Here is a 12,458-nt window from a genome sequence, read left to right as displayed (position 1 = left end):
TCTGTTTTCCAGATGAGCCCTGGATAACATAAATTAAACACCTGTAGCCAAGTTAGCAGGGACGCTCCCCATCTTGATTGTCTGGATATTTCTCCACACGTATGTTAATTTAAAGACAGTAAAAACTTTGATAAGAGACACACATGACAAGTGTAAATGTATCAACCAATCATTCATGGTTTAAGTCACATCACTCCAATTAATGTCAGCTCTGTGTACCCTATCTCCCTCACTGGTCAGGGCAGCCATATTGATTTCATATACCTCCAGTGTTCAGTGGTCACAAACTAATTACATGTCCTTGCTGTACTTTGGGCAGGCCCCAGCCCCCTGGTAACAGTACTTAGTATTGAATCCCCACTCCCAGCCCAGACAATGCTGGCCTGCCCCAACTTCCAGGTATTCTGATACCCTGTGGATCCCAGACCTGTCCTGACTCGATCCCCCTCCAGCCTCGCTGCTGCTCACCCACAGAGGAAGACAACTGAGAAGAAAGTTAGTCGCTGCACAGAGGAGTTTAGAGAGGGGGGGAAGGTAGGTTTCTCTATGGAAAACCTCTTCCTCACACTGCATTTTGATATTATTATAAATGTTGGTTTTGATGTTTATACACATGCATAGTCATGTTGATTAAAAAATTAGGGTTGTGAAATGCTACATAGTTTTGAGCTTCAGTCAAAAGAGAAAAGCAAACAGGAGGTTGGAGTCCTCTGAAAGAACATGCACTTTTTAGGGACAAGATGAGGGATATCATATTTGTAAGGGAAAGGAACAATAATTCTGAATACTTGCTGGTATACTGAATCATATAGTCTGTTTTCCCTGAGTGTCCTGTTGAGATAGGTGCTGCCTTGTGCAGATCATTCATGCTCAGGAATGTACTCCTAGTTTTCCTGCTTTGTACATTATGCATTGTCATAGTTCTTGGACTGTCTCCAGGTTTCCCGTAACAAATACTGAAGTGATAGTTAAACCTTAGCTACACATAGAAGAGCTGGTATAGTCTGTAGAATTGGGTCATGGAGATGTCCACACAGATATCCTGGTTGTCATTGATATATTTCCAGGTTACACACTTTTCATGAGTTGTCTAAGAGAAAATGCTCCTTTGCTTACACAAGTGTCGTTAAGAGCAGTTCTCTGAACACGTACACTACATAACCAAATGTATGTGGACACCTGCTTGTCGAACATCTCATTCCAAAATCATGTGCATTAATATGGATGCTGAAATGACAGCCTACTCTTCTGGGAAGACTTTCCACTAGATGTCGGAACATGCTGTGGGGACTGACTTCCATTCAGCCACAAGAGCATTAGTGAGGTTGGGAACTGATGTTGGGCGATTAGGCCTGGCTTGCAGCCAATTCATCCCAAAAGTGTTCAATGAGGTTGAGATCAGGGCTCTGTGCAGGCCAGTCAAGTTCTTCTACACCGATCTCGTCAAACCATTTCTCTATGGACCTTGCTTTGTGCACGGTGGCATTGTCATGCTGAAACAGGAAAGGGCCTTCTCCAAACTGTTGCCACAAAGTTGGAAGCACAGAATCATCTAGAATCTCATTGTGTGCTGTGGCGTTGATTTCCCTTCACTGGAACCAAGGGGCCTAGCACGAACCATGAAAAAGAGCCCCAGACCATTGTTCCTCCTCCACCAAACGTTATAGTTGGCACAAAAATTTGGTCAGGTAGCGTTCTCCTGGCATCCACCAAACCCAGATTTGTCCATCGGACTGCCAGATGACAAAGCGTGATTCATCATTCCAGAGAACTCATTTCCACTGTTCCAAAGTCCAATGGAGGTGAGCTTAACACCACTCCAGCCGATGCTTGGCATTGAGCATGGTGACCTTAGGCTTGTGTGCAGCTGCTCGGCCATGGAAACCCATTTCATGATGCTCCCGACGAACAGTTCTTGTGCTGACATTGCTTCCAGATGCAGTTTGGAACTCGGTAGCGAGTGCAACCGAGGACAGATGATTTTTACGCACTACTTCACCACTCAGCGGTCCCATTCTATGAGCTTGTGTGGCCTACCACTTCGGTGACTGAGCCGTTGCTGCTCCTAGATGTTTCCACTTCACAATAACAGGACTTACAGTTGACCGGGGCAGCTCTAGCAGGGCAGAAATTTGACCAACTGACTTGTTGGAAAGGTGGCATTCTATGACGGTGCCACATTGAAAGTCATTGAGCTCTTCCTTAAGGTTCTACTAACAATGTGTGTCTATGGTGATTGCATGACTGTGTGCTAATTTTTATACACCTGTCAGCAGTGTGTGGATTTGGATATTTCAGCCAAATGTTTAACGTGGTGTCCACATACTTAAAAAAATATATATATATATATACATACATACATACAGTGGGGCAAAAAAGTATTTAGTCAGCCACCAATTGTGCAAGCTCTCCCACTTAAAAAGATGAGAGAAGCCTGTAATTTTCATCATAGGTATACTTCAACTATGACAGACAAAATGAGGAAAAAAATCCAGAAAATCACATTGTAGGATTTTTTATGAATTTATTTGCAAATTATGGTGGAAAATAAGTATTTGGTCACCTACAAACAAGCAAGATTTCTGGCTCTCACAGACCAGTAAGTTCTTCTTTAAGAGGCTCCTCTGTCCTCCACTTGTTACCTGTATTAATGGCACCTGTTTGAACTTGTTATCAGTATAAAAGACACCTGTCCACAACCTCAAACAGTCACTCTCCAAACTCCACTATGGCCAAGACCAAAGAGCTGTCAAAGGACACCAGAAACAAAATTGTAGACCTGCACCAGGCTGGGAAGACTGAATCTGCAATAGGTAAGCAGCTTGGTTTGAAGAAATCAACTGTGGGAGCAATTATTAGGAAATGGAAGACATACAAGACCACTGATAATATCCCTCGATCTGGGGCTCCACGCAAGATCTCACCCCCGTGGGGTCAAAATGATCACAAGAACGGTGAGCAACAATCCCAGAACCACACGGGGGGGACCTAGTGAATGACCTGCAGAGAGCTGGGACCAAAGTAACAAAGCCTACCGTCAGTAACACACTATGCCGCCAGGGACTCAAATCCTGCAGTGCCAGACGTGTCCCCCTGCTTAAGCCAGTACATGTCCAGGCCCGTCTGAAGTTTGCTAGAGAGCATTTGGATGATCCAGAAGAAGATTGGGAGAATGTCATATGGTCAGATGAAACCAAAATATAACTTTTTGGTAAAAACTCAACTCGTCGTGTTTGGAGGATGAAGAATGCTGAGTTGCATCCAAAGAACACCATACCTACTGTGAAACATGGGGGTGGAAACATCATGCTTTGGGGCTGTTTTTCTGCAAAGGGACCAGCACGACTGATCTGTGTAAAGGAAAGAATGAATGGGGCCATGTATCATGCGATTTTGAGTGGAAACCTCCTTCCATCAGCAAGGGCATTGAAGATGAAACGTGGCTGGGTCTTTCAGCATGACAATGATCCACAAACACACCGCCCGGGCAACGAAGGAGTGGCTTAGTAAGAAGCATTTCAAGGCCCTGGAGTGGCCTAGCCAGTCTCCAGATCTCAACCCCATAGAACATCTTTGGAGGGAGTTGAAAGTCCGTGTTGCCCAGCAACAGCCCCAAAACATCACTGCTCTAGGGGAGATCTGCATGGAGGAATGGGCCAAAATACCAGCAACAGTGTGTGAAAACCTTGTGAAGACTTACAGAAAACGTTTGACCTCTGTCATTGCCAACAAAGGGTATATAACAAAGTATTGAGAAACTTTTGTTATTGACCAAATACTTATTTTCCACCATAATTTGCAAATAAATTCATTTGCAAAGTGATTTTCTGGTTTTTCTTTTCTCATTTTGTCTGTCATAGTTGAAGTGTACATATGATGAAAATGACAGGCCTCATCTTTTTAAGTGGGAGAACTTGCACAATTGGTGGCTGACTAAATACTTTTTTTGCCCCACTGTAGGTCATATATTTTTGTGAGTTGTTTCTCACAGCCCTAAACCCAATCAAGAGTTGCTTTTCATCAATGATATTAACAACCATGAAGCATGTTTACAATTTCACTGCTAATGTTTTGAGATTTTTTTTTGCAAGTAAAGTATCACTAGTGGAAAGAAATTGATGCTTGTGCAAACAAATTAACTCATTTGTATAGGTAAATTGTATGGGTCAGGCTCGCTGGAAAGCAGATCCCCTTTTCTGTAGTGATGGGGGGAAAAATCCATACAGTTACATATTTGGATTTTGTTTTTGACGGTATTGCAATATTATTTTTGCGCTTGTTGGCTTTACCTGCACCAAATACTGGAGTTTCCTTCATTGCTTGTTCCCCATGTTTTTAAAAAGGGAGCCAATTAGCTTTCTTAACTTTTATTTCCACTACTGATCAAGACTCATTCTCATGGCTCTCTATTTTCCTTCTGCAGCAGACACATGTTGAGCAATATGTTTGGAATATTGAATCGCAATGAAATCACAGTATCAAATTTCAATACATATAGATTTGCAATAAATATCGTATTGGCACCTTTGTATCATGATATTGTATTGTGAGGCCCCGGGAAATTCCTAGCCCTACTTTTCTGTACTTCTCCTTAGCTCCCTGCTCTGGCCACATCCTGCATTTTTATTTATGTGTGTGTGTATACATGCATACATACAGTACCAGTCAAAAGGTTTTGGACACACCTACTCATTCCAGGGTTTTTCTTTATTTTTACTGTTTTCTACATTGTAGAATAATAATGAAGACATCAGAACTGAAATGACAACAATGGAATCGTGTAGTAACCAAAAAAAGTGTTCAATGAAATGTGTTTTATATTTGAGATTCTTCTAAGTAGCCACCTTGATGACCGCTTTGCTCACGCTTGGCATTCTCTCAACCAGCTTAACCTGGAATGCTTTTCCAAAAGTCTTGGAGTTCCCACATATGCTGAGCTCTTGTTGGCTGCTTTACCTTCACTCTGCGGTCCAACTCATCCTAGACCTTCTCAATTGGGTTGAGGTAGGGTGATTGTGGAGGCCAGTTCATCTGATGCAGCACTCAATCACTCTCCTTATTGGTCAAATAGCCCTTACACAGCTTGGGGGTGTGTTGGGTTATTGTCCTGTTGAAAACAAATGATAGTCCCACTAAGCGCAAACCAGATGGCATGGTGTATGAATGCGGAATACTCTGTGGTAGACATGCTGGTTAAGTGTGCCTTGAATTCTAAATAAATCACTGGTAGTGTCACCAGCAAAGCACTCCCACACAACCACCTCCATGCTTCACAGTGGGAACTACACATGCAGAGATCATCTGTTCACCTACTCTGCATCTCACAAAGATACAGTGGTTGGAACCAAAAATCTCCAATTTGTACTCCAGACCAAAGGACAGATTTCCACCGGTCTAATGTCCATTGCTCGTGTGTTTCCTGGCCCAGGAAAGTCTCTTCTTCTTATTGGTGTCCTTTAGTAGTGGTTTCTTTGCAGTAATTAGACCATGAAGGCCTGATTTTCACACGGACTCATCTGAACAGTGATGTCTGTTACATGAACACTGTGAAGCATTTATTTGGGCTTTAATTCCTGAGGCTGTCAACTCTAATGAACTTATTCTCTGCAGCAGAGGTAACTCTGGGTCTTTCTTTCCTGTGGTGGTCCTCATGAGAGCCAGTTTCTTCATTGCGCCTGATGGTTTTTACAACTGCTCTTGAATAAACGTGAAAAGTTCTTGAAATTCTCTGCATTGACTGACCTTCATCTCTTAAAGTAATTGACGGCCCTGAATTTTTCTGAACCGTCTCAGTGCAGCTCCTTGCAATAGGGCGCTTTCCCTTTAATTCCCAATTAAATAGCCAGCATCAGCTGTGCGAAAGTGGGGTTGTGATGGAGACGTGCATGAGGATGTGTTCTCAGTTCGAAGCTTCTCTATTCCGTTTGTTTTGTTGCCGTTAAACGTTGTTTTGTAGCCTAAGAGAGTTTACCCAGGATCGGATCCACTCATCGCGTCCCTGGACTACACCTCTCCGTTCTTCGTGGCCTTTCTCCGCTGGAGATCTATTGGCGGATTGGATTGTCTGACTGACCGACTGACTACCACCTTTTTGTATACGGTATTTCATTTGTTTGGATGTGATGTATACTGTGATTTGTGTAGTTAGTGGTAGTTGAGGACTTAAGTATTGATCCGCTTTAAAGTTCTGTGGTAAAGTAATTGTTATATTGATTGTATGTTTAATACTGGGTTTACGCTACACTGAATGAACGGACAAACATCGCGTGATTTGAGTTCACTGAACTCCTTTACCGAAGGACTCTTTTTAGGCCCGAGGTACAGGACATTTCTGGAGGAACCAGAACTCATTGTGATATTATTATTTCTGTAATCATTGTTGTTGCTAATACAACCCACGCAACAGAATATAGTTGTTTTTGAAGTTCTTTCCAATGTTTTAAGGGTTTATGAAAAGTTTATTTCCATCCTGACTTTTACATAAGTCCTTTGTATTAGTGTAGACTTGACGGACCAGATGGGACTCATTCCCACCCTCCAATGTTTTCTCTGGTAGGCACAACCTACCTGGCACCCCTATAAATAATAACCTCAAGTCAAAACCGTTACATAAAAAATGCCATTTTTTATGTAACGGTTTTGACTTGAGGTTATTATTTATAGGGGTGCCAGGTAGGTTGTGCCTACCAGAGAAAACATTGGTTTCTCCTTTTAGTTTGGGTGGGAATGAGTCCCATCTGGTCCGTCAAGTTCACTACAAAGGACTTATGTAAAAGTCAGGATGGAAATAAACTTTTCATAAACCCTTAAAACATTGGAAAGAACTTCAAAAACAACTATATTCTGTTGCGTGGGTTGTATTAGCAACAACAATGATTACACACACACATATAATAATATCACAATGAGTTCTGGTTCCTCCAGAAATGTCCTGTACCTCGGGCCTAAAAAGAGTCCTGCCCGGTAAAGGAGTTCAGTGAACTCAAGTGACTTTTGTCACGCGATGTTTGTCCGTTCATTCAGTGTAGCGTAAACCCAGTATTAAACATACAATCAATATAACAATTACTTTACCACAGAACTTTAAAGCGGATCAACTCTTACTTAAGTCCTCAACTACCACTAACTACACAAATCACAGTATACATCACATCCAAACAAATGAAATACCGTATACAAAAAAGGTGGTAGTCAGTCGGTCAGTCATAATCCCAATAGATCTCCAGCGGAGAAAGGCCACGAAGAACGGAGAGGTGTAGTCCAGGGACGCGATGAGTGGATCCGATCCTGGGTAAACTCTTAGGCTACAAAACACACGTTTAACGGCAACAAAACAAACGGAATAGAGAAGCTGGGTTGAACACATCCTCTCTCACAACCCCACTTTCGCACAGCTGATGCTGGCTATTTAATTGGGAATTAAAGGAAAGCGCCCTATTGTTTTCAGAAAAATTCATAATGAAGGACTGTTTCTCTTTGCTTTTTTGATCTATTCTTGCCATGATATGGACTTGGTCTTTTACCAAATAGGGCTGTCTTCTGTATACCACCCTACCTTATCACTAGGCACTGTGTGTTATCCACCTTAGTATCGGGGAATGATGTCATAGTCCTGATTTGTGCTTTGTCATTTCCTCAGTTACCATTTTAGGATTTCCTGTGTGAATCCTCTTGAGTATTTGTATTTATTATGGCAGCAGCTTCTCATCCTAGGGTCCAGTCAAATTAAGGCAGTTTTATGCAATAAAAAAAAACATTACATAAAATGTCACAACACATACACATTAAGGTTGTGCCCTCAGCCGGCTACTCTACTACCACATATCTCAAACACAAAATATGTAATAATGTGTGTGTGTATAGTGCGTATGCTATTGTGTGTATGTATGGCTGTGTGTATGGGTCTCTTCACAGTTCCCGTTGTTCCATAAGGTGCATTTTGAGATGTTTTTAAAAAAAATCTGATTTTACAGCTTGCATAAGTTACTTGATTTGGAATAGAGTTCCATGCAGTCATGTAGTACTGTGTGCTTCCATAGTCTGTTCTGGACTTGGGCACTGTGAAGAGACCTCTGGTGGCATGTCTTGTGGTGTATGCATGGGTGACATTTAACAGTGAGTGAGTTTTATAATTTATAAATTATTTCACTCAGAATTTGTGAAAAAATGTAATTTATTTTGGCTAGCTAAATTGCAGGGGGGTGGGGTGTACGCTGTGTACCCATTGATTCTGGAAAACTATAACTTACAAATGCCTCATGAGCTTAGTTCAACTGTCGATCCCCATCAGAACCCCAAATATAAGCTTGTTTTAGTTCTGTTTGTAAACATTGTAAATGTAAACAAACACTGTATAATCTCAACATGGTTAAATCTATCATTTTGATATAAAATGGATGCTCAGTTCTTGCATCCATAGCTTTTTCTATGAATTTGAGTGGTTATATTTCTCCGGCCTCATACCTCAGCTTTTTACACAAACCGTGGCGGGGTACCCACTTTGTTATTGTATGAACTGCAGATTGCCCGTTTAAATTGCGCTTCAAGAAAGGATATCTGGAAACGGAGCAAGAGAACATGAGTGATTACAGTATTATAACCACCACCAACTCTGTTTTGGCCAGTAATGCATATTCCTCTACTGACTGGCATAATTGTTCACAGAAGATCTATTTGAACACGTGGAGATGCGTTACATTTGGGGATCCACCTTGTTTATGGATGTAAGGGCACAACAGCAAATGTCTGATCTTAGAACTCCAGAGATCCCAAGATTTGAGCTGAGGGTCAGGTGAGGTCATTGTGACTTGTCCTTTCCCAGACAGGATCAGTGTCAGCAGTGGAGTGTGGTTACGGAGGAATGTGGCTGTTTCGGTCAGATCAGAGCACACACTGTCCTCTCTCCTCTTTCCCTCGCTCTCTATCTGGTAGTGCGTGAGCGGTGTGGGTCAGAGTGGAAGTGAGTGGTAAGGGGACACCCAGGTAGGAATTCAGCCAGGGACTCTCCAACAGTCTGCTGTCTCCTGACCGTCCTGTGGAACGGCCTGTTAACCCTGCCTACTGCAGTCTCTCACACATGACCAGTAGAGCAGGTTGGTTATTAAATGAACCCAGTCACCTAGTAACTACATGGTATCCAGGGAGAGATAATTCACACGAAATCAGCACAATGTGGTGGTGTTATTGTACTAGAACAAAATAACCTCTACAATGTCTGTAGTAGTGACACTTGTCATGACCATTTTCTACCACTTATCTGTAATCTAATGTTATGGGTTATTATATGGTCAAAGTTCCATAACATAATAACGGGGACTATTATAATATTCATTGTCATAAACAAAGTATAGCTATATCATGACTTAATTATAACACTACATTTTCAATTACAGTTAATGTTACTAGCCAGAGAAGGTTAGTGTTGTCACGTTTGATGTGAAATTTTACATTTAAATATGCTTTCACAAATGCATTACACTTTTAATAAATAGATCTCATAAGCCATGTAGTTTTAGACTGATGAGATATTTCAACCAGCAGCTTTCTAAAGTTCTGGTGGAGCTGACATTGGAAAGGTGCTACATAGATAATGATTGAGGATTTAAACAACAACCATTAACGTTTAAACAGATGGAATGCCTGTCTATTGAAAGCGCAGTTGCACTGCTCAGTTATATTGTGCAGGCTGAATCAGACGACTCATTGATTTGGTTTGACTTTCGTTCCCACTATCTAAAGCCACATCATGCAATGTAATGTACTATACAATAAGACAAACACCACAGAGGATGCACATATGTATGTTTACATTACAAACATCAACTGGTTGTGTGTGAAAAGGTGCTTGTCATTGTTAGCTATTTCTCTGGACCACACCTCTCAGTACAGAACACCTCATTACCCATCAGTCTAACTGGTTTGACAAATATGCTGCTACCCTACTGTATGCCTAGCAGTCCTACTATACCTTATTGTTTAGTTAATACAATTAGCTCTCCAGATGTCCTCTCGTGCTTGCCGTGGTCACATACCGTGCCTTCAGAAAGTATTCACGCCCTTTGACTTTTTCCACCCTTTTTGTTGTTGTTTTGCAGCTTGAATTTAAAATGGATTACACTTAGATTTTTTTTGTTTCTGGCCTAAGTAGAATTATGTTTTTAGAAATGTTTACTAATTAAAAAAAAAAAAGTTTCCTGAGTCAATAAGTATTCAACCCCTTTGTTGATGCAAACCTAAAGTTTAGGAATATGACTTCTACCTTACCTGTCACCATAGACCCAGTTCAATTTGCTTACCGCCCAAATAGGTCCACAGACGATGCAATCACCGCACTGCACACTTCCTTATCCCATCTGGACAAGAGGAATACATATGTAAGAATGCTGTTCATTGACTACAGCTCAGCATTCAACACCATAGTACCCTCCAAGCTCATCATTAAGCTTGATGCCCTGGTTCTCAACTCCACCCTGTGCAATTGGGTCCTGGACTTTGATGGGCTGCCCCCAGGTGGTGAAGGTAGGAAACAACATCTCCACTTTGCTGATCCTTAACACTGGGGCCCTACGAGGGTGCGTGCTCAGCCCCCTCCTGTACTCACTGTTCAACCATGACTGCATGGCTATGCACGCCTCCAACTCAGTCATTTAAGTTTGTAGATGACACGTCGTTGTTGGTCATCAAGCCTACTACCGTTGAGACAGCCTACAGGGAGGAGGTGAGGGCTCTCGGAGTGTGGTGTCAGGAAAATAAATTGCCTCTCACTCAACGTCAATAAAACAGAGGAGATGATCGTGGACCTCAGTAAACAGCAGAGAGTGTTACCCCCTATCCACACGGGACATCAGTGGAGAAGGTGGAACGTTTATGTTCATCTGCGTACACATCACGGACAAACTGAAATGGTCCACCCACACAGACAGTGTGGTGAAGGCACAACCGCAGCGCCTCTTCTTCTCCTCTTCAGCAGTACCTCTTCGACCTCAGGAGGCTGAATAATTTTTTCTCGTCACCTAAAACCCTCACAAACTTTCAGATGCACAATTGAGAGCATCCTGTCGAGCTGTATCACCACCTGGTATGGAAACCGCACCGCCCACAACCGCAGGGCTCTCCAGATGGTGGTGCGGTCTGCACAATGCATCACCGGGGGCAAACTACCTGCCCTCCAGGACACCTACAGCACCCGATGTCACAGGAAGGCCAAAAAGATCATCAAGGACAACAACCACCCGAGCCACTGTCTGTTCACCCCGCTACCATCCAGAAGCCGTGGTCAGTACAGGTGAATCAAAGCTGGGACCGAGACAGAAGCTGTTTTTCAATCTCAAGGCCATCAGACTGTTAAACAGTCATCACTAGCACAGAGAGGCTGCTGCCTACATACAGACTTGAAATCATTGGCCACTTTAATAAATGGACACTAGTCACTTTAATAATGGCACTTGAATGTTTTCATATCTTGCATTACTCATTTCATATGGATATACTGTATTATATACTCTCTATTGCATCTTAGCCTGTGCCACTCTGTCATTGCTCATGCATATATTTATATATTCTTATTCCTTTACTTGGATTTGTGTGTATTAGGTATCTGTTGTGGAATTGATACATATTACTTGTTAGATATTGCTGCACTGTCGGAACCAGAAGCACAAGCATTTCGCTACACTCGCAATGACATCTGCTAACCATGTGTATGTGACCAATAATATTTGATTTGAATACAAATTTGCTAAACAAGTCACATTGCATGGATTCACTCTGTGTGCAATAAGTGTTTAACAGCGTTTTTGAATGACTACCTCATTTCTGTACCCCACACATACAGATAATTGTGAGGTTGAGCAGTGAATTTGAAATTCAACCACAAAGACCAGGGAGGTTTTCCAGTGCCTTGCAAAGAAGGGCACCTATTGGTAGATGGGCATTGAATGTCTTTTTGACCATGTTGAAGTTACTAATTACACGTTGAATGGTGTAAAGACCCATTCACTACAAAGATACCGGAGTCATTCCTAACTCGGTTGCCAGAGAGGGAGCAAACTGCTCAGGGATTTCACCATGAGGCCAATGATGACTTTAAAACAGTTAGTTTAACGGCTGTGATAGGAAACAACAGGGGATGGATCAACATTGTAGTTACTCCACAATTACTAACCTAAATGACAGTGAAAAGAAGGAACCCTGTACAGAATAAAAATATTCATAAACATGCATCCTATTTGCAGCAAAGCACTAGAGTAATACTGCAAAAAATTAGCACTTTGTATTCAGTACAAAAAGTTATGTTTGGGGCAAATCCAATACATCACATTACAAAGTACCACTCTCCAGATTTTCCAAACATAGGGATGTCTGTGTTGTGTTATGTGTACGCTTCTAATCGTTAAGGACGGGGGAGTTTAATCGGGGTAGAAAAGGAATGGGGCTAAGCACAGGCAAAATCTAGAGGA

At 42.0% G+C, this 12,458-nt stretch overlaps 1 protein-coding gene across 2 annotated transcripts in view; it reads left to right on the top strand.

The window, feature by feature from the left end:
- Positions 1–12,458, top strand: part of LOC118367647 (suppressor of tumorigenicity 14 protein homolog) — a 37,670-nt gene that overhangs the window by 717 nt on the left and 24,495 nt on the right. Inside the window, exon 2 of one of the 2 annotated variants that reach the window (XM_052494684.1) lies at positions 320–534. The exons of the other annotated variant lie outside the window; for it this stretch is intronic. The gene's annotated coding sequence lies outside the window, so the exon portion shown is untranslated. The remainder of the gene's footprint in view (positions 1–319; positions 535–12,458) is intronic. 2 annotated transcript variants of the gene reach the window in all.

Source organism: Oncorhynchus keta, chromosome 34, assembly GCF_023373465.1.
Source record: "Oncorhynchus keta strain PuntledgeMale-10-30-2019 chromosome 34, Oket_V2, whole genome shotgun sequence".
Lineage (NCBI taxonomy): Eukaryota > Metazoa > Chordata > Actinopteri > Salmoniformes > Salmonidae > Oncorhynchus > Oncorhynchus keta.
The sequence above is the reverse complement of the archived record's forward strand: the minus strand, read 5'-3'. Positions and strand labels throughout refer to the sequence as shown.